Source organism: Camellia sinensis, chromosome 6 (assembly GCF_055761805.1).
Source record: "Camellia sinensis isolate YWXY chromosome 6, ASM5576180v1, whole genome shotgun sequence".
In the NCBI taxonomy this organism is placed as follows: Eukaryota; Viridiplantae; Streptophyta; class Magnoliopsida; order Ericales; family Theaceae; genus Camellia; species Camellia sinensis.
Window position 1 is genome coordinate 17,528,236 of NC_138966.1, and position 19,784 is coordinate 17,548,019.

Sequence of the window (19,784 nt, forward strand, 5' to 3'; positions counted from 1 at the left end):
CTCTGGCCTCAGCCTGATCAAGGGTCTGGGTCGGTGCTGGCATGTCGCGGCTGTAACTGGAAGCCACCTCTGGCTGGCTAAGCTCTATCACAATCCGCCCCAGTAGCGGGGGCTCCTGTGGTACGAAATTCCCGGCATACGGCGTCGCTGGCGGTGAAGCCGACATTCCATAGGCGAGGTCTGCCACAGACCTTTGGAGATCGCCTATCATCCCCATCAATTCAAAGGTGGTGGGCTCACGAGCCTGGTATAACTGGGGAGCCCAGACTGGGTGCACAACGGGCATCCTGGGCGGGTGTGACATACTGATGTTGGCCTCACTCTGCGGAGCGGTTCCCTGCTCCAATGCAGCCGTCATAACCACAACTTCTTCTGTATTTTGTGCCGCCATAAATCCTGCCTCAGCAAAGGGGAGACACTAGCTGTTCTGTATCAACTCTGCAACTCTCTGAACTGAAAGAAAAACAGACATCGTTTCAGCCCAAACTGATCAAACACGGGTGTAGCCAAACAACTATACCCTACTGCTGATCACTGTTCCCAGATTTCTGTTCCCAAAATACTGAATCTGATACCCGCGGATAACTGATTCCCGATAACTGATTCTCAACAATACTGATTCTGGCGCCTTCGGGCCCGATACTCAAATTCGCAAACTGGTATATGCGTTCCTGTAGAGATACACTCTAAAAGCACATAGCAAGTAAAAGAGAGCTCAATCACCCCTATGTTGGGGTAGGGTTTCCCTGTCCTATTTTGTCAGGAGCTAGGGTTTCGCTACGCACACAGCGGTTCTCAAACAACCTAATATCGGGTAAGCAGTCTGTCCTAATTTGGAATGGTCACTAGGGATCCGAATATGCACTAGGTCGAATGGTCAAAAGGGTGCCCCGGTAAAACCGGGGTTTGTGTTCCCATACTGTCAGAGCCCATAGCCGGTCAGCCTTACGGACATGCCTTGACAAGACAAGCCTCCGGCAAACCGTTCAGGAATGGCAGATGGCAAACACTGTGTTCCTAGGCGCACCAATGCACATGCAATGCAAAAAAAACACATAAGCGAAATCAAAACAGGATATCACGAGTTCGAGTCAAGCTCTCTAAACTCCCCAGCAGAGTCGCCAGAAACTGTAACAAGCCCGCGGAGGGGGGCCTCGCCACAGTTCGGACTCTCGATTTGTGTCACGGTTCTTAATCTGAACCAAAGAGTCCAAATCTGGCAAATCGTTTTGAGAAACAGATTTTTGAAAAAGTAGTGCCAAACATGGACTGCTTTGCCAGATATAGAGTCGCCACCTAAATATTTTTAAAATGGGGAAATTTAGGAAACCCTGACTCGGTGCCGAAGGCCACATGTCCGTCATCACCGGAGTTGTCTCGGCTCGGGAGCTTGGGTACGATCGGGGAAGGTCAGCTATGAGCACCCCCTTTTCGCCCGGTCCGAAGACCGGCCTCTACTAACCGTGATATTTGATTTTGAAAACTTTATGTGTTCTTAAACCAATTATTAGCCTAGAATTACTATGTTATACGTGCAGCAAACAAGTAGAGACTAGATTGCCTAATTTGGAAATAAACATTGCATATCCGTTTGGTTTGAAAATGCTTTGGAATTTGCTACTCGCAAGTAGGCTAAAATACGGATTTCAACAAGTTTTTCCAACTCAAACAATCCAACCTTCACCCACAGGCATTCAAAACAGTTTAACACATAAGCATCTAGCCACATGTTAAGCATGCTGTCATGGCAATATTCACACTCATGCGATATGCTAAAGCGGAAATACTTACATCGTACTCCGTGCCAAAACAAAGAACTTGTTAGCAAACATGCATGATCCAAGTCCATGTTAAGTGCCCAATGCATCGCATACAAAGTGTTGTTAAAATAGGCTCGGCTATCCTAAACATGTCATGTGAAAATGCACAATTATCACGTATTCAGTTTGGGAATTGAAGTATTGATGCAGTTAGCGTGATGTACCGAGCCTAATGCATGCAATACAAATGCATGGATGCACACATGCATAGCATGAGGTATGCTAAATTAAACGTGCCCTAATACTAACCATTAAAGCGGGTAAGTAAAAGGGAAGAAAGAAGTGAGGTTGGAAGACATACACACCACCCACACACACTTATTACAGACTTGCCCTCGCTCGGAGGGACCGAATAAATATTACAAATTAATTAACTACGCAAGCTAATTAATATTACAAATTAACTAATTTAATTAACAAATTAAATTAATTAAAATAGGAAAACGCCTCGGGAAGCGCGCCGCCATGCGCAAGCTGCCTCTGTTTTCCTTCTTTCACTCCTCTGGAGGCTGTCAAAACCTCAGGGTTGCATCCCTAGGCACTGGGGAGTGCCACCGGCTGAGTGGAATCACCACCGGCACTGGTATATGTCCATCGGCACAAAATTGAATCTGTCGGCAGAGAAAAGGTTGCCGGCCGGCACCTTACACTGCCGGTCGGCAAAGAAAGTCTGCTGGACCTGCAACTCACAGCAACAGAGGGCAAAACAAGGCATGGCAGCACAATTCAAGGCATGTATGCATCAACCATATCCCTTATCATTGTAATGACTCAAAGGGACATGTGTCTCGGTTCCTAGACCACCAATCACGCATTTCCATGCATGATGGCCCAAAGAACCAAGTATGCAACTTTGATTTCAAATGTATGCAAACCAATCAAACAAAACTCCCGATCCCTATCACCCAAGTCAAGGGACAAGGAATGCATGCAAGATGCAATGCAACCTAGGCATACAAGCTAAGGATGCAACATGGCATGGCAAGGCACTCATGCAAGCATACAAGCATACATATGGCAATGCAAATAGATGGAAAGGTGGTCTTATACATGAATTAGGCAGCTCTAAAATAGGCCTAAAACAGTAGCCATAGTGCTAAAAAGTGAGGGCTAAATGGCATGCACACACACATACACATAAGGATCAACACTTAAGCACAAATCAAGCAACATTCAAGCACACTTGAAAGAGGCATTCATGGACTAAAAGCATGCAACACAAGCTCTGAAAATCATGCTATAAAATGATGCCAAATCATATTAAACAAGACAAGTAAATGCATGCAAGCATGGTCCAAATACTTGAGGCAAGTCATGAAGCTTTGAAGCATGTTTATCACAACAAACATGGCATGCATTAAGCAACCTAAAACAGGTTTTTAGGACATAATATAAGGCCCGAAAGACCACTTAGATGGCATCTAGATGGCTCAAAAACAAAGGCATGCAAAGGCACCAAAACATGGAGCAATGCTACACAAGCTTCCAAAGCATTAAAGAGGCATACAAGGCAATCAAACAAGCATGGAAATGGGACTGAAATGGCATATAGAATGATCCCAAATCACCAACACAATGCAAAGATGCTATGCTACACATGCACATACTCAAGGCTAACAAGCCCAAATACAAATGAGCTATATCAAGCATCCAAAGATCAACCCAAACGACTATGGACAGAGATAAAACATGGCAAGATATGCACAAAATCTTCACAAGGCTAAGCCTAAAACATGCTCCAACAAAGGCTAACAACCTAAGGCACATTAAGGCAAGAATAAGGCATTACGTGGCAACTATGCTAAGCATGCATGGAGTTCCAAAACCAACCTAAGATCATGTTATATTATGGATATATAAGCATGAAAAACAAACCAAACATGCTCAACACACACTTAAGCATAGGCTTCCTTAAGAGGCCAAAACATGCCTTTTTCAAGGACAACAAGGAGAGGGGGTGACCCTCTCCTTCTTGGGACTTCAAAGCATCATCTTCACCACTGAAATCCCTCAAGATTTCAGTGGTGAAGAGACCTCAATACCAAAATCCCGGAGCTAGCACAAAATGGCTCAAAATGAGGCCTTTTGAGGCCTAAGGGTGGTCAACAACCCTCAAACAACAAAACACTCTTAATAAACAATAAAGAGGGCATAAAAACAGAACTTTTTTATGTTATACAATAATCACAAAAACAGCTCTAAGATAGGTAGAAAATCAATGCAAAAATGGGGAATAAAGGTGTAAGTTTCTTACCCTCGTAGTCCTCTTCAACAATGGTGCTCCAATGGCCTCCTTGAGCTTGAATCCAACACCAAAACTTCAAAACAAACTCTTTAGAACCTCAACTCCAAGAGGAAGGTGAAACACTAGGTGTTTGTGTGCAATAGTAAGACACAAAGCACCTAGTGAACAAAAGAGAGAGAAAGAGAGATAGAGTGTGTATCTAACTCTAACCCTAGAACTCAAACCCTAACAATGGCTGTTCTTGCTCTCAAAATATCCTAACTCTCTAACCAAGCCTCTCCATTTTTGCCTTAGAGAGAGCCTCTCTCTATATTGTCTTGTAAAGCTTACACGACAAGCTTTTGCAAGAGGGAGATCCCTCCATACACATGTATGGAGGGGAGAAAAAGCAAGACAGCTGTCTAAAAATATCTGCAAAAGCAGATGAACAGCAATCGGCCGGCCAAAAATGCCATCTTGGCCAAAAAGAGGGCCGACCGGCACAAAATAGTGCTGACCGGCAACAAAGAGTGCCGGCCGGCAAACTATATTGCCGGTGGAGACAAAAACCAGCCGGTGGCATCTAGCCACTGCCGGTGGTGGGTGGGGATGGTCTACAAGCCCTACCCTGCCTCTCAAAGGCAAGATGCAAGTGTTTGGTGCAAAACCAGACACTAAACGGTCGAGTTCGGGGATCCTGAGGCAAGGCGCGCGAGCCAAGACCTCCGGGAACTCCAAACGAACACAAACATGGAAGATCACCGTGTGTTCAAACAGTGACGTCCAAGTCTTGAGGACGGTCAAAAATGGGGTGTCTACAAATAGTGCTATTACTAACATTGGTACTCTGAGAGAATGGCCTTCTTGCATGTTCACCTGTTCTATGGATGATACCCTTTTTTAATGCACTCTCAATCTGGACACCCAAGTCGTGTAAGGAAGCAAATATGGACAACAACACCACTATCATTCACTGCAGCATATTTGGCTCCAGATTCTGGACCACCAGTAGGACTTGTTCCCTTTTGGAAGGTCTATTTGTCATCTGGGCTGCCTTGGCCCTCCACCTGGCAACAAAGTCGAGAAAAGATTCTTTAGGGTTCTGGGTAGTGGCCTCCGGTTCACTGATTGTTACCTCTATCTGAGTGTTATACGAGTACTGGTTAACAAACGCCTTAGATAGCTCCTCACAATTCCACTTTGTGGAGTCTTCCAAGTTGGCGTACCAAATGGCTACCACATCATACAAGGTTCTCCCAAACAACGAGAGCTTCTGAGCCCGCGACAAACCCATCGACCTCAATACGTTTGAAAATAGGTGGACATGCACAATCGGGTCCCTACTCCCATCGAATCTGTCGATGTGGGGCATTTTAAATTTTTCTAGTAATCTGAACAAAGCCTCGGCATACCCATCCTCAATTTTGGGAATGGAATTGAAGCCCTGGGACTTTTTCAATGCTTTCTCAAGTCAGGCAATCTTGATCAAGGCCGGATTAATTTCATTCATTTCAAAGGAAAGGATTCCTGCAGGGGGTTGTGCCAGAGGCCTATAAGCCGGTGCTAGTGGGAATATTTTTTGAGGATCTAGAGCTTGAAGATTTTCCACTGGTAGAGGTGGGTCAGTATTTGGTTGGGTAGCCGGGATTGGATGCACGGTTGATACTGAAGCCTGAGATATACGTCGTAGATCGACCATAATTTCATCTTGTGTAGCCATCCTTTGGTTTACAGTATCCATGGTTCGTTGAAATGCTGTCATCATGACAGCAAAATCCTATGTTCTGTGCTGCATTCTATGCGATTACTGGTCTGGGTGAACCAAATGCTGGCGAACTAATTATGTGAGATCGAACAGGTGTTTACGGAGTGCTTTGTATTGGTGCTGCTGACTATCTGTTCCTTCTTCATTGACTAACTGGCAGAAGTGAAACTAACACAGGCTGGCCACCAACAAGGTCTTAAGCTTTGCAAAGCCTGCCAGGGTGAGTCCACACAACTTGCGGAATATTGGGTCTTTCTAAAGCTATGATGATAAACTACCTAACAAAAGACAGAAAAGGAAAAACCAACGATCAAAAATCGGATGGCACTTCGGCCCAATTCACAGTAGATAAAACACAGCTGGAGAACCACATTTGTTTGTTGGTTTGTCTAAATTTCAGGGACGAAATTCCCTAAGGGGGGAGGGGTATAGCGATCCGTGATTGGGTGTTGTGGGTTATGTCTTATGTTTCTACCTTTTGTTTCCTTATATTTGAGTTGGGTTGTGTTGAGCGAATTTAGAATAGGTGAGTTGTGATTGGAAGCAAATGGTTGCTGTCTAGATTTGGGTTCCTTCGCTTGAGTGAGGCTTTTGTCGCACGAGCGAGCTTTATGTTTTAGTTCCTTTGCTCGAGCCAAGGTTCCTTCGCTCGAGCGATCTTTCAGTGGTGTGTCTCTTGGCTCGAGCGAGCACTTTTGCACTCGAGCATGCATCTACGTCTCTTTTGGACCTGAAGGTTGTCATTCTTGGCTCGAGCGCGCTTTCCTTCGTTCGAGTGAATGAGGTCTATGTTTTGAGTTCCTTCACTCGAGCGAGTAGTCCTACGCTCATGCATGCTTCTGGGTTGCAGACCTGAAGCTTCGCATTGTTCGCTCGAGCGACGCTTATTCCGCTCGAGCGAGGATCTTCTCTGTCTGGTCGCTCGAGCGACCACTCATTCGCTCGAGCGGGCCTTGAGTATATCAGTTCACAGCAATGGGTAAAACATCACTTTTTCATCCCCATTTCTCTCCAAACCCTAGATTCAGCACACACTCTCTCTAGAACACCCCTTCTCTCTTCAAGAGAACATAATCTAGAGGGTTTCTACCGTACTCTCTTTGTAAAAAGTATGGAGCTTTGCGTGGGCTTCGTTTTGATCCAAAAATTTTGGGATTTGGAGCATCTTAACTTTCCTCCTTCATCTCCCTTGAGTCTCTCCATTTGAGGTAGGGATATTCTTGAGTTATATATACTAGTTTTGCCGTTTTGTCGATGATTTAAGAGTCCCTTCTAGTTTTTGATGATATTAACTTTGGGATTTCAAAATGTAGAAGTCTTCCTCAAAAGAGGGTTTCTCTTTAAACTTTAAATTTTTTATAAATCCTTGAGGGTTCATCTTGTTGACCTAAGAAAAGAAATGTTTTGAATGAGATTTTCACCATGACGTGGGAAGTGATTGTTTTGAGAAAAACCCTAGAAATTGGGGATTTTGGTAATATGGCAAATGTCTTTGAAATGTTTTATTTTCTTGTTTTAAAAGGATGAAGAGACCGAATTGCTTCAATGTTTGGCAAAGATGGAAATTTAATTGTCATATGAAAAATGAGGTGTTAATGCTAAATTGTTGGCAATACATGAATGAGCAAGGTTGTGGCGAGACTAATTTGTTATGTCTTGTGACATAAAAATTGTGTCTATGTGTTGATGAAACATGTTAATTTTGTGGATGACCAATGAAAGGAGAATATGAGAATGTGAATGTTGACATTGTAGTAGAGATAGCCAAAAGTGGAGAAATGTCATAAGATATGGAAAGGATCATTTGCATTGCATGTTATTTCATTTATTATGGTGCATTGTGAGTTTAAATCATGGAGATTTCCATCATGAGGAAAAGAAATAGTTAATTTATTGAGAACTATGAAAATGTGTAAGGGGTAAATACGTTGGTAAGTCCAGATAGGAGGTGTAGATGAATTTGTTAAGTTGGCCTGAGTGTCCTTGGTGAAAGACCAGAATACCGCGCAGATAGCTGTCGAGCGTTCCGGTTAATACCGGTAAAAATGACAGTTTGGTAGTACTCGTAGAGTCTACTTACAGACATCAGCCTAGGGATTACTAGTGTCGTATTTACCGCTCCTATTGAATTAATTATGAGAGTTTGAAATTGATGAGATCACACGATGACATTGAGAACATGGTGATTTTGAAACAATGCATTGAAATGAATATTTTTTCCTCATTGATTAACCTTGGCATAGCATTGCACTTCATTTACCTTTGTGTTGAGGAGGTGGCATAACTGTATATACTTTGTGAGAATTCCTCTACTAGGCTTCGTGCTCACCCCTATGGGTTTTGGTGTAGGCAAAGATGTGGTGATTCCGTCGAACTGAGGGTGTGGATATTTTTTGTAAAGAGTAAATGACTCTCCTTTTTGTTGTAATTTTTGGTAAAACCAAGGGCTAACATGTATGGGTCCGAGAGACCATTTTGGTGTAACCAGGCTATTGGCTTGGAAGATGTAAGCCCTTAAGGGAATTTTGTTTCTTTGAGAATAGATGCTTCACATGCTATAGATTCATGTGTTTTTTTTATCATTGAATGTATATCTGCATGTGGAACTTTTGTAAAGACTCTTTTATTAATTATGCAAAGATGGAAGGATTGTTGTAATTAATGTGGGATTACTAATTAGTGTGGGTAGTTCATGTTGAATTATTTCGGGGCGTTACACATAATCCCCACTGAACTCTATTTTCTAATACTGATTTGAACCATCCTACACAGTCTCACTGTAAATGCACATACCAAGTAAAAGAATGAAAACACCCCTATGAGAGGTAAGGTTACCCTGTCCTAGATTTTTGATGTGATCTAGGTTGTACTACTTCAATTAAGTGGTTTCATAACATCCTGTATACAGGGTGGCATCCTATCCTATTTTTGGAATAGTCACTATAGGTTTACTATATGCAACTAAGCTGAATGGTCAAGAGGGTACCTGTAGACACCCCATTTTTGACCGTCCTTAAGACTTGCGTAGCATTATGCATGCATCCCTTGCCTATTGATCACACATGATAGAGGTTGGAGGCCCATACGTGTTTTTGTGCATTTCATTTGATATTGAATTGCACATTTGGCTCCTTTGGCCATCATGCATTGAAATGCGTGATTGGTGGTCCGAGGGTCGAGGGCTATACTCCCTTGAGTTCACGACATGATAGGGAGGGTAGTCGTGCAAACATTGTCTTGGAAATGTATTGCCATGCTTTGTTTGTCCTCTGCTGCAGCAAAATACGATTCTGCAGGAAGAGATGGTCGGTCGGCCATCTCAATGCCGGCCGGCTATGCATTGTTGGCTGAGGTCCCAATAAAGGGCCGACGATCAGTTCCTCTTGGCCAGTGGCCTTGACTTTCGGCCGGTGACATCCCACAGTGCTCAGAAGGCGATTCAGAAGCATCCTTGAGACTTGCACAGTTTTCAGAGGTGCAGAGCAGTGTAAACAGAGGCAGCATGAGCATGGCGATAGATTTCCGAGCGAAGCCGAGCATGCATGCATTCGTCCCTCTTCCCGAGACTGCTTTACTACTTTCATAGCTTAATTAATTTGTTTAATTAGTTAAGTGTTGTGTAATAATTAATTAGTTAGGATAGTTAGTTAATTAGTTGGTTTGTATTATTCATTCTGTCCCTCCGTCGAGAGGGCGCAATTGTTGTAATAAGCGTGCATGTGTGCGATGCGTGTTTTCCAAACCTCTATTTCTTTCTCCCTTTTGCTTAACCGCTTACGATGGTTAGTTCTAGGTCATTTTCAATTAGCATCCTTATGCTATGCATGTTTGCATGATTCATCTGTATTGCATGCACCGGGCTCGACGCATCATACTAACTGTATCGTATTTCAATTCCAAGTTGAATACATGTATAGAATCGTCGCATCTCATATGCCATCTTAGAATAGCTGAGCCTATTTCTAGTTGCATTTCATATGTGTTGCATTAGCCATCTCAACATGAATTAGGATCATGCATTGATTACTAACTAGTTCTTTATTTTGGCTCGGAGTACACTGTGAGTGTTTATGCTTTAGCATCTTGCATGTATGTGAGTGTTAACATGAAAGCATGCTTGCCATGAGGCTATTTGCTTATGTGATATAACTGCCTGAATACTTGTGGGTGAATAATTCATTGAAATCGGCATTTTAGCCTACTTGCGAGTAGCAAACTTCAAACCATTTCCAAACAAACGGATATGCAATCCTTTGTTCCAAATTAGGCGATCTAGTCTATACTTGTGTGTTGTGCGCATCACTTAGTAAATTCTTAGCTAATTAACCGGAATAAGAATACATGTGTTTTCAAAAACTAGATATCATGTTTAGTAGTGGCCGATCTTTAATCGGGCGAGCGGGGCTGCTCATTGCATGACTTGCGCCAATCTTACCCAAGTTCCCGAGCTGAGAAAACTTTGGTAATGACGGACACGTGGCCTTAGGCACGAGTGAGGGTTTCCTAAATTCCCCAAAAATAAAATATTTAGGTGGCGACTCTGTATCTGCCAAAGCAGTCTATGTTTGCCACTTCTTTCTAAAAATCAGTTTTTCAAAGCGATTTGTCGGATTTGGACTCTTTGGTGATTTATCAATCTCGTATTGCACTTTGTGAGATCAGATTAACAACCGTGACATTGAGTCCGAACTATAGTAAGCCGTATGGACAAAACAGGATTTTCTCGGGACGTTCAGGGACGTCTGCAGTTTCTAGCGACTCTGCTGGGGATTTAGAGAGTTTGACTCGAACTCATGATATCTTGTTTTGATTACACTTATGTGTTTCTTTGCATTGCATTCGCGTTGGTGCGCCTAGGACACCATGTTTGCCATCTGCTATTCCTGAATGGTTTGTCGGAGGCCCGCTTTGAGAAGCATGCCATAAGGTTGACCGGTTACAGGCTCTGCCACGATGGGAACACAAACCCCAGTTTTTACCGGGGGCACCCTTTTTGACCATTCGACCTAGTGCATATCGGAATTCGTAGTGACCATTCCAAACTAGGACAGGTTGCTTACCCGATTATAGGTTGTTTGAAATCGCTGCGTGCGTAGTGAAACCCTAGCACCTGACAAAATAAGACAGGGAAACCCTACCCCGACATAGGGGTGCTTTGGCTCTCATTTGCTTGCTATGTGCATTTAGAGTGTACCTCTACTGGAATGCACGTATCAGTTTGCAAGTCTAGGTTTCAGGCCTGCGGGCATCAGTATTTTGAGAATCAGTTATATCTGTAGGTATCAGATTTGGTTTCGGAACAGTAATTTGGGGAACAGTGATCAGTGGTCGAATATAGTTATTCAGCTATGCTTATGTCTGTTCCGGTGAAATTAGGCTGTGATGCTGCCTATTTTCTCTTTCAGGGAGGGGGAGGTTCAGAGATTCGGTTAAGGGTAATCAGTGTTCTCCTTCACTAAGGCAAGGAAAAAATGGGGCAGTTGAGGCTCACCGGTTCATCAGATCCATCAGCCACCAGTCACGTCCCCTCTGTTCAGTTAAGCAGACCCACGATGACACAGAATTCGGAGGAAATTATGGTCATGACCGCGACACTAAACCAAGGAATCACAATACAGGGCGAGACCGACGTTGAAGTGCCGCACCTACCCAGGTCACCTGGCGCACACCCGATCTGGGAACCCTAGTTGTTTCAAGCTCGTGAGCCAACCATATCTGAGTTAATAGGAATGATTGGCGACCTCCAGAGATCTGTGGCTAATCTGGCCTGTCGAATGTCGGCTCCATCATCAACCATATTATATGCCAGGAACTTGATGCTGCAGGAGCCCCCGCTACCAGGGCGAATTGTAATTGAGCACAGCCAACTTGAAGTTGTCTCAAGCTCCGGCAATGACATGTCAACGACAATGGGGCTTCGCACTGAAATAACAACCTAAACCTTCCACCAAGCTGAGGTGAGTGATAAGGACAAGGCGAAAGTAGACACTGATACCTATGAACAACTTCAGCAAGCTGTTGAGGCCCTGAAAGTCGGGGTGTTGAATAAGCAACAAGTACTCGCAGTTGTGGCTAAGACAGTGGATGGTATTTTCCCTGCTCAGACCGAGAACAGTTCAAGCCAAAGGAAAAATCAGGATAGGGACCGTCGTGCCAGAACAATTCCTTCCAATCCTAACCCTGCACCTGGAAAAGATCAGAGAGCCAAGGCAACACCAGCTGATCCTTTTGCTAGTGCGTCCAGCAAAGGTCCACAGACTTCGAAGTACCTGCCCTGAGGTCGCAGGGTCTTTCATGCCCTCTACATTCCTTTGTCCAAGGCTCTTCAAATCCTCACTGAAAAAGGTCATCTCAAACCTCTTGAGCCTCGGCCTCTCATGAGTAATTTCCCTCTCTCACATGATGCTACCCAGTACTGTGCGTACTATCAACAGACTGGTCACACCATCAACAACTACTTCCGACTTCGCCATGAAGTACAGGATCTGTTTGACGACGGAGTCATCCTCCCACCGAGCTCAGCAAAGTCTGTCATTATTGGGTTGGTGGACTTCAAGGATAATACAAGTATGTGATCAGAGGTTGTTCCACCTGTGGGCGGTGCCCAGTTTACTTCAGATGCGGCGTGTGGCATGCACTATTTTGAGCATTTGCGAATGCTGGCTTTTGTAGTTTCTGACTTAGGTGTTAAGCTAGTCCTATGGTCTTGTTTGAGTCTGTCTCTTTGATTTAAGTCAGTCTTTTTGATTAAGGGTCTATCTTGTTGTATCGAGTCAGTCCTGTTGTATAGGAGTCGAGTGATTCCGGGTTGTTATCTTGGATATCACTGTTTTGTTTTGTATTTGTCTTTTTGTTTTTTTTTTTTTTTTTGAGTCTGTTTCTGCCTTGGAGCCAGTTGTGCCGACAGATCTGAATGAAACAGTAGTGTTTTTTCATGTTTTGTGCTTATTGCTACTTTGAGCTTGTTGTGCCAACAAGTTGGAATGAAATGGCAGTGCTTTTCACCTACTTCTTCTGTGCCTCGAAATCATTGCATTAACCTAAGTTTTTCAAAAACTTTTTTTAACGAAAACGAAGAGGGAGGAATTCCTCAGGTTTTGCAAAATTTGACCAAACTGAGAGAAAGAGAGGCATGCTAAGCCCTTAATGAATGAGATCATGTTTGCTAACATGAGTACTAGGAAGGATCCTAACTTGATCTAGGTTGGTTCTACATTGTCTTCAGCGCGAGCGATTAGTCGCTTTCATAAAAGATTTCAAAAAATATTTTTGCGCCGTCCTGTGAAGACCTGTGTGGAATTGCTCTTCGGATTGTGCAACTTAGGATCGCTCCCAGCCTCGAGACTCGACCCCCTTACTTCCGAACCTTGAACTTGGATTCAAAATGTTCAACGGTTAACCATGATGTGAGGCCTGTGTGGCCAAATTAGAAGCAGCCCATGAACCAGGGGCAAGAAAAGTCAGATCAAGAAGGTCAGATACGATCAAAAGAAGCTTGTAAAGCTAGGTCAGAAGCACCTCTCGAACTAGGGGCAAAAAAATTTCAAATGTGTTCGAAGAGCAAAAAATTGGGACTTTTCTCTAGCTAATGAAGATCGGCAAGAATGCCAAATCCTAGAAGGGAGGAAAGAAGAAAGTATTGCTGAAGGACAACTGAGTTCCTATGCACCACATTAGGGGCAAATTCAACCCCCATTGGATGGACTCCAACATCATCAGCAAACAACAGCCACTCTCCTGGATTTAGATGGCTTCGAGATCTCAAAACCATTTGACATGGACAAAGCTACACTTTTACCCTTGAGTGGCTCGCTAGGCCGAAAACCCGGAAGGGCGACCAATGCAAAAGTTAGGGCAAATAAAAAAAAAAAGAAGAAAAAGAAAAAAAGAGAAAAAATGCAAAGAATGAAAAAAGAAAATAAAAAAAATAGAAAAGAAGAAATGAAAAGAATAGAAAAGAAAAACATAGCTTGCAAGGTTGAAAACCTGGAAGGGCGGCCTTGGCAAAAATTAGAGTGTAAAAGGAGAGGTTAATACCCGAGTGTACCTTAACCGGAACTACGTGAGGCTTGATTCCCATGTTTGGGATACGTAGGCAACTTCATTCTGAAGTCCAGCCACAAACACTTCTAAATCGATTGTGTCCATGTAATGGTTTTGATAATCTTTGTCTTCGCTGTATCTGAGAATTCGGTTGTGATCGTCACTTTGAGGATTGATTATCGTACGCTGCGGCGCTATTGAAACAAGGGGTAACTTTCAGTTGCCATGCAATGTGCTGCGGTTAAACAAGGGGCAATTTTCCATTGCCATACAGTGCCTGGATCTGAGGTTGTGCATCTCAAGAGTAAGTTCCGTGCTCGTTGAGTAGTGGCCGTTTGTAAAAATAGTTTTTGAGAATTTTTATTGAGGTTGACTAATTTTCTCGAAAATTATTCCATTTTTCCAAAACTGGACCATATCTTGGACCCAAAAAGGAAAATTTTCAGTGCTCACAAACTAACTTGCATGATTTCAAATGAAAAGTTGAACAAGTATGTTAATCTAACTCTCATGTTGGTCAAAATTGTTTTAGTAGAAAGCCAAAACAGAAAATGGTCAAAATGATGAACTAGGGGCACAATTGAGTCAGGTTTTCTGTCTTTTTCCCATTATCAACATACTTGCCAAGAAAGGCACTCTACTTGCCAAAAAGGGCACCGTATTCGCTAGAAAGGGCACAGTTGAAGCTGTCAGTAAAGGGCTGAAAGCTCTCTCATCCTCCAAGCAGTGAGGTATCAAGCTGAGTGCGAAGCATGAATTGAAAGTAGAGCAGGGTATTCCACTCCCTCACCTGGACAGATCTAATCACATCCAAACTCCCCAGTAAAGCATCATCAGCCGATGTCAGCTGCGGATTTGCTACACACCCAGTTGTAGCGCAACCCCTCTGTGGGCGGAACTCACTAGCTGTGCGCAGAAGCATGAGAATCTGGCGAAATGCTAGGGGCAAGAGCCTGTAACTTTCTGTTTACTCATCAACCACCCAGGGGAGGGATAAAAAAAATGAGAGATTGAAGAATAGAGCGATGTGTGTTGAGAGAAAAAGCGAGAAAAAAGTTTTGAGAGAAGAACCGAGCCTGAGGGCAGAGTGATGTGAGAATCACAAATGAGAAATGGTGGGAAACAATACCCAGAGAAACAGGCTCCCTGTGCACGTCTGAGTGTCGTGTCTTTTGTTTTGTCTCGTTTCTTGTTTTGAGTCGTTTCGAGTGTTTCTCGAATGCGTTTAGGTTAATTTACCTTTGTTTTTCCGTTGTTGAGTCGTTTTGCTGCGGTCAGTTGTAGGCTCAATACCCGATTGAGGACCCCTTTCTCAGTTTAATTTCAAAAATAAATTGTTTTGTGCTCAAACTGCTGTGTCATTCTCCATGTTTGTGCAAACACAAGATTCTTTCCCTCATAAACCACAGGGTTCAACCCAAGTCATGTGAGAACAGCCGAACAAGGACCTATCTGAAGCTGTATGGTTTCCAGACTGCAAAGCAAAAGAAAAGAGGGAAAATGTGGAGCATCTTAGTGTGTTTTAACTCCACTGAATTCCGAGACTGCGTTCCAGGTGCACCTTCTCAGGCCTCGTCGTTTCTCTGGAGTATGAGTGTATCTCGACCCCAAGTGTAAGCTTGCTTCAAGCCAGAATGGTAGTCCAAGCGGCGCCTATGGTTTTCACATGCAGATGTTTTCTCTTTCCAATATAAACAGGGTGTACCCTTTTGAGCTGAGTGTGTTGCAAAGCCCTCCGAGAGATGAATCGGAGGCACCAAAGCACATGTTTGATGCCCCCCATACTGCATAGAATATGCACTTTCATCTACACTTCTGTTGCATGCGTGCCGCGAATCATTATGATTTACGCATAGAATACGCTTTCAATATTGCATATAATATGCCTGTCTATTGCGTAAAATGTGCTTGCTTTCAATTTAGCATAGAATATGCTTTGCTTGTCTCATGCAAGAATATGCGTGTTTGCTTATCGAGTTGCTGCTCATTTATCTATCGAGTTGTTGGTCATTCGTTTATCGAGTTGTTGCTCATTTGTCTATCGAGTTGTTGCTCATTCACTTATCGAGTTGTTGCTCATTTGTCTATCGAGTTGTTGCTCATTCGTTTATTGAGTTGTTGTTCATTTGTTTATCAAGTTGTCACGATTTGTTAATCGAGTTGTTTTTGTCATTACTCGGTTCACTACCTGATTATTGCGATGTAGGTGCTTATTTTTTTAAAAAAGGGGGTTCAAATCTCATTTACATTATTATGTAATGCGATGCGATGCGATGCATGGAATGTACAAATGTAACACTTTTTGAACAAAGTAGCTATTTCATTTCATCATGTTTTTTGCAAAAAGTACATAGTTTTGAGAAAGTAAAACCTGCCTAAGGCAGTACAATGTGCTCAAACTACCAGTAAAAACAAAAATAAAGCAAAACACATAGAGGAGAAAAGTAACAAAATGTCTGAACAAAGCAAAAAGAAGAAAAGCAGCAAGTGTCTGGCTCAGTATCAGTCATCTCGAGCACGGAAATCTGTCCTGGTCCTCTTCCTGGACGAAGGTCCAGGATCGTCGCCGCCAGCTCCGCCGTTAGAATCTGAGTCTTGCTATCCCCACCCTCGCCCTGAGACTACTCTACCACCCCATCTAACTCATCATCGTCTAGAGTGGGCTCTCGTGAACTGCTCTCAGCACGGGCGAGCCTGTGCCTACCTCGGTTGTGGATAGTCATCCTCCGCCTGGCTCCCCCTCCTCCTCGAGCAGGAACGGATGGTCCAGCTGGAGGACCTCCCGCAGCCAGATTCTGGAATGGGGACAGGAAAGGACAAATAGCAAATGCATCAGTCATGCTACGCAAAACAGTAAATAAATGCCGTGAGCAGTGTATTAGTACAAAATGCAGTGTATGGGTCCAGTGTATGAATGTTGTGAGCAACGCTGTGAATAGTATGTGGGTTACAGTGTATCAGTGCCGTGAGTGCTGTGAATCAAGTGTCGTGTTGATAGTGTGGTGCGTCAGATTATGTAGGCAGAGTTCGAGACTGCGGTTGAAAGAACTTACCGGGATATTATAGATGGTCAACAAGCTGATGCACCACTGCAGCATCCCCACCGCTGAAGCTGTCAACTCCAAGGACTAGCGAGTGTACTCGACAGAAGCCTGCAAAAGTGTTAAAGTCATTAGTATTCTGCGGGATATCAAATGAATTGAAATGACTGTACAGAATGCAAAGTCTAGCAGTACATACTGGGGTCGAACCATAGACTCCGACAAGCTCATAATTAACCAGAGGAGGAGCGAAGGGAATCTGATAAGTCTCCCCACCCTGTCCTCGACATGTGATCATCGTGGGCAGCTCTGGCCATCTGGCTCCCTACCCTCTCCGGACCCACTCCTGCCTCAGGCCGAAGGTGCCCTCGGTGCCCCCGTTCCCGTTGCTGGCACCGCTGGCCTCTCTCGCTCTGCTCGACGAGCACCGGTCAAAGGCCGCATGATATAAGCCTGGATGTACTCGGCGTAGTCACTCTCATCCCTAAAGCCCTCAGAGTCCTAGCCGATGGTGTAATCCATCATCTCCTCAAAGGTATACCTCTCGGTATGCCTCATATGGGTGGGAGGCGGCCTCGGGACTGCCTACTCCGGTAAGCTGAGGATCTGCCACAAGAAACGCTCACCCAAGTACCAAGCGCGGCAGACTGGGCCCTCTAGCAGAACTCTGAAACGGGTAGTTTCTCGAGCACCGGCGTACCGCTCCCGAACTACGTCAGGCAATAGGGCCCAAGGTTGCCAGGTGATCTGCAAACAAAACACAGTTTGTTATCTACTGATATTGAGAGTACAAAATAAAGCAAAGCTTAAAATAAACTGAAATGTTTGACATACCTCGACTGCGGTGATGGTGTCAAAAAAGCGGTGGAAGAACATGAAAGACTCTCGTGGCCTCCACTCGCATCTCACATCGAAGCGGTGAGAAAATGGAACACCGAGGGGCATCTCCTCATCCGGCACCGGAGCAAGCCTTGAAAAGTAGGAATACACCCACAACTACAGAATGCAACGGAGCAGATGTGAGTATGCTTATCAGATAAAGCAGTATACAGATAAAGCAGAGTGCGGTACGCGTAGTGTATTGTGCTGTGTGTGCAGTGTACAACCAGTGTAAAGCAGATTGCGTGCGCGCAGTGTGTGTGATGTATAGATAATGAAAAACATAACTGAAAAGACAGAAAAGGGAACATGTACCTCCCAGGCTCGCCAGTAGCCTCCAAGCAACTGCCCGCTGAGGCGGGAGGATGAGCTCATATATCCATAAAGAGTGGCCAAGCCCACGACACCCCAGTTGTAACAGCGGATCCGTGTCACGTCCACTAATGCGCTCAGAAGGTAGGGGGCGACGGTGTTCGCTCGGTCAGCGAAGAGTGTGGTCCCCAGCAAGAACATAATAAAGCCACGGGCATACTGGTCCTCCTCCTCCCGAGTAGTAGGCGCTTGGATCCGGAAGTGATCCTCAAACCATGAGTACCTCACGAACCCCTGCCCGGGCAAGAGGTGGCTGAGTGCCGAGCAAATATAGCTGAGCGGCGTCCCACTCGTCCATGTCTGCATCAAAGGGGATCAGATCACCCCCTACTCCGATGCCTGTGAGCATGGAGAAGTCAAAAGGAGTCATCGTCATCTCCTCGGCGGTAGAAAGGTGGAGGGAGTCGGTGGTGTCCCACTACCTCTCCACCAGAGCAGCAAGAAGGGGCCTACTCGCAGAGAGGCGCGAGAGTCCCATGTAGAAGGTCCCAAAGTCAGCCTGGTCGACAATATAACGGACCACATCGGGTAGCTCCATGTACCAACCTTGGGCAACAGTGTTCCCATACCCCCAGAAGGCATGGGAATCTCCTTGTGTTCAAAACAAACAGTTGCGAAGCAGTGTTAAAGATACAGTGTTGAATGCGCTCAGAATTGTTGAAAATGCGGTGTGTGTGCATGAGTTCAGATTTAAACAGCTATTGGGTGTGGGTGTGCTCATAGTGAACTACAGCATATGATGTATCAGTATGTTTGAATTTTTCGGTTGAAAACGCAGTGTACGTGCATGTGTCTGAGTCTACACAGATATTGGGTGTAGGTGTGCTCACAGTGGACTACAGCATATGATGTATCTGTACGTTTGAATTGTTTAGTTGAGAATGCAGTGTGTGTGCATGTGTTCAGATTTAAATAGACATTGGGTGTGGGTGTGCTCACAGTGAACTACGGCATGTAATGTATCAGCGTGTCTGAGTTAAGCAGTTAAAGAGCAAAATTGACTATCGCAGTTATGTGTTCTACATTGCAAAAAATGAAACAGAGAAAGAATATACCTCAGCAGCGCTGTAAGACAGATGTGACTCTGGCTCGCGCAGTAGAAGCTCTAGCGGCGCGCCTCGTGCATAGCTCCGGAAGTGGCGAAGGCTGTCAAGAGGGAGCATATATATCGCCGGCTAGTAGATCGCCGGATCAAATGGTTGGATGCGAAGAGGTAGGAGCTCGACCTTGGGGTCCACGTCCATCTCTGGAGGACTCCCACCCTGTGGAAAGTAGTCAACCATCTCAGAAAGAGTGCGAAAATGGCCGAAAATGTGTAAAATGAGCAAAAATGCCAAAAGTCAACCCAAGAGGGTGAAAAATGGAAGAAAAGGTCGGAGTGTGGGAAAAGGCACGAAGACCGAGGAAAACTTGGGGGAAACAAGCCCCAAGTGGTGGAAACCAAGGAAAAGTCACTGAAACAAAGTTTTGTTTGGTTCAAAGTGTGCGAAACGAGAAGGGTTTTGCGAATCAACTAATGAAAAGGGACCGAAAACCAAGGAAAAATGAGGATCGAAGGTTGGGAAATCACCTAGAGAGAGAGGAGGGATTTTCGAACTAAGAGGAAGTGAAAATATAGGGTTTGAGGCCCTATATTTAAA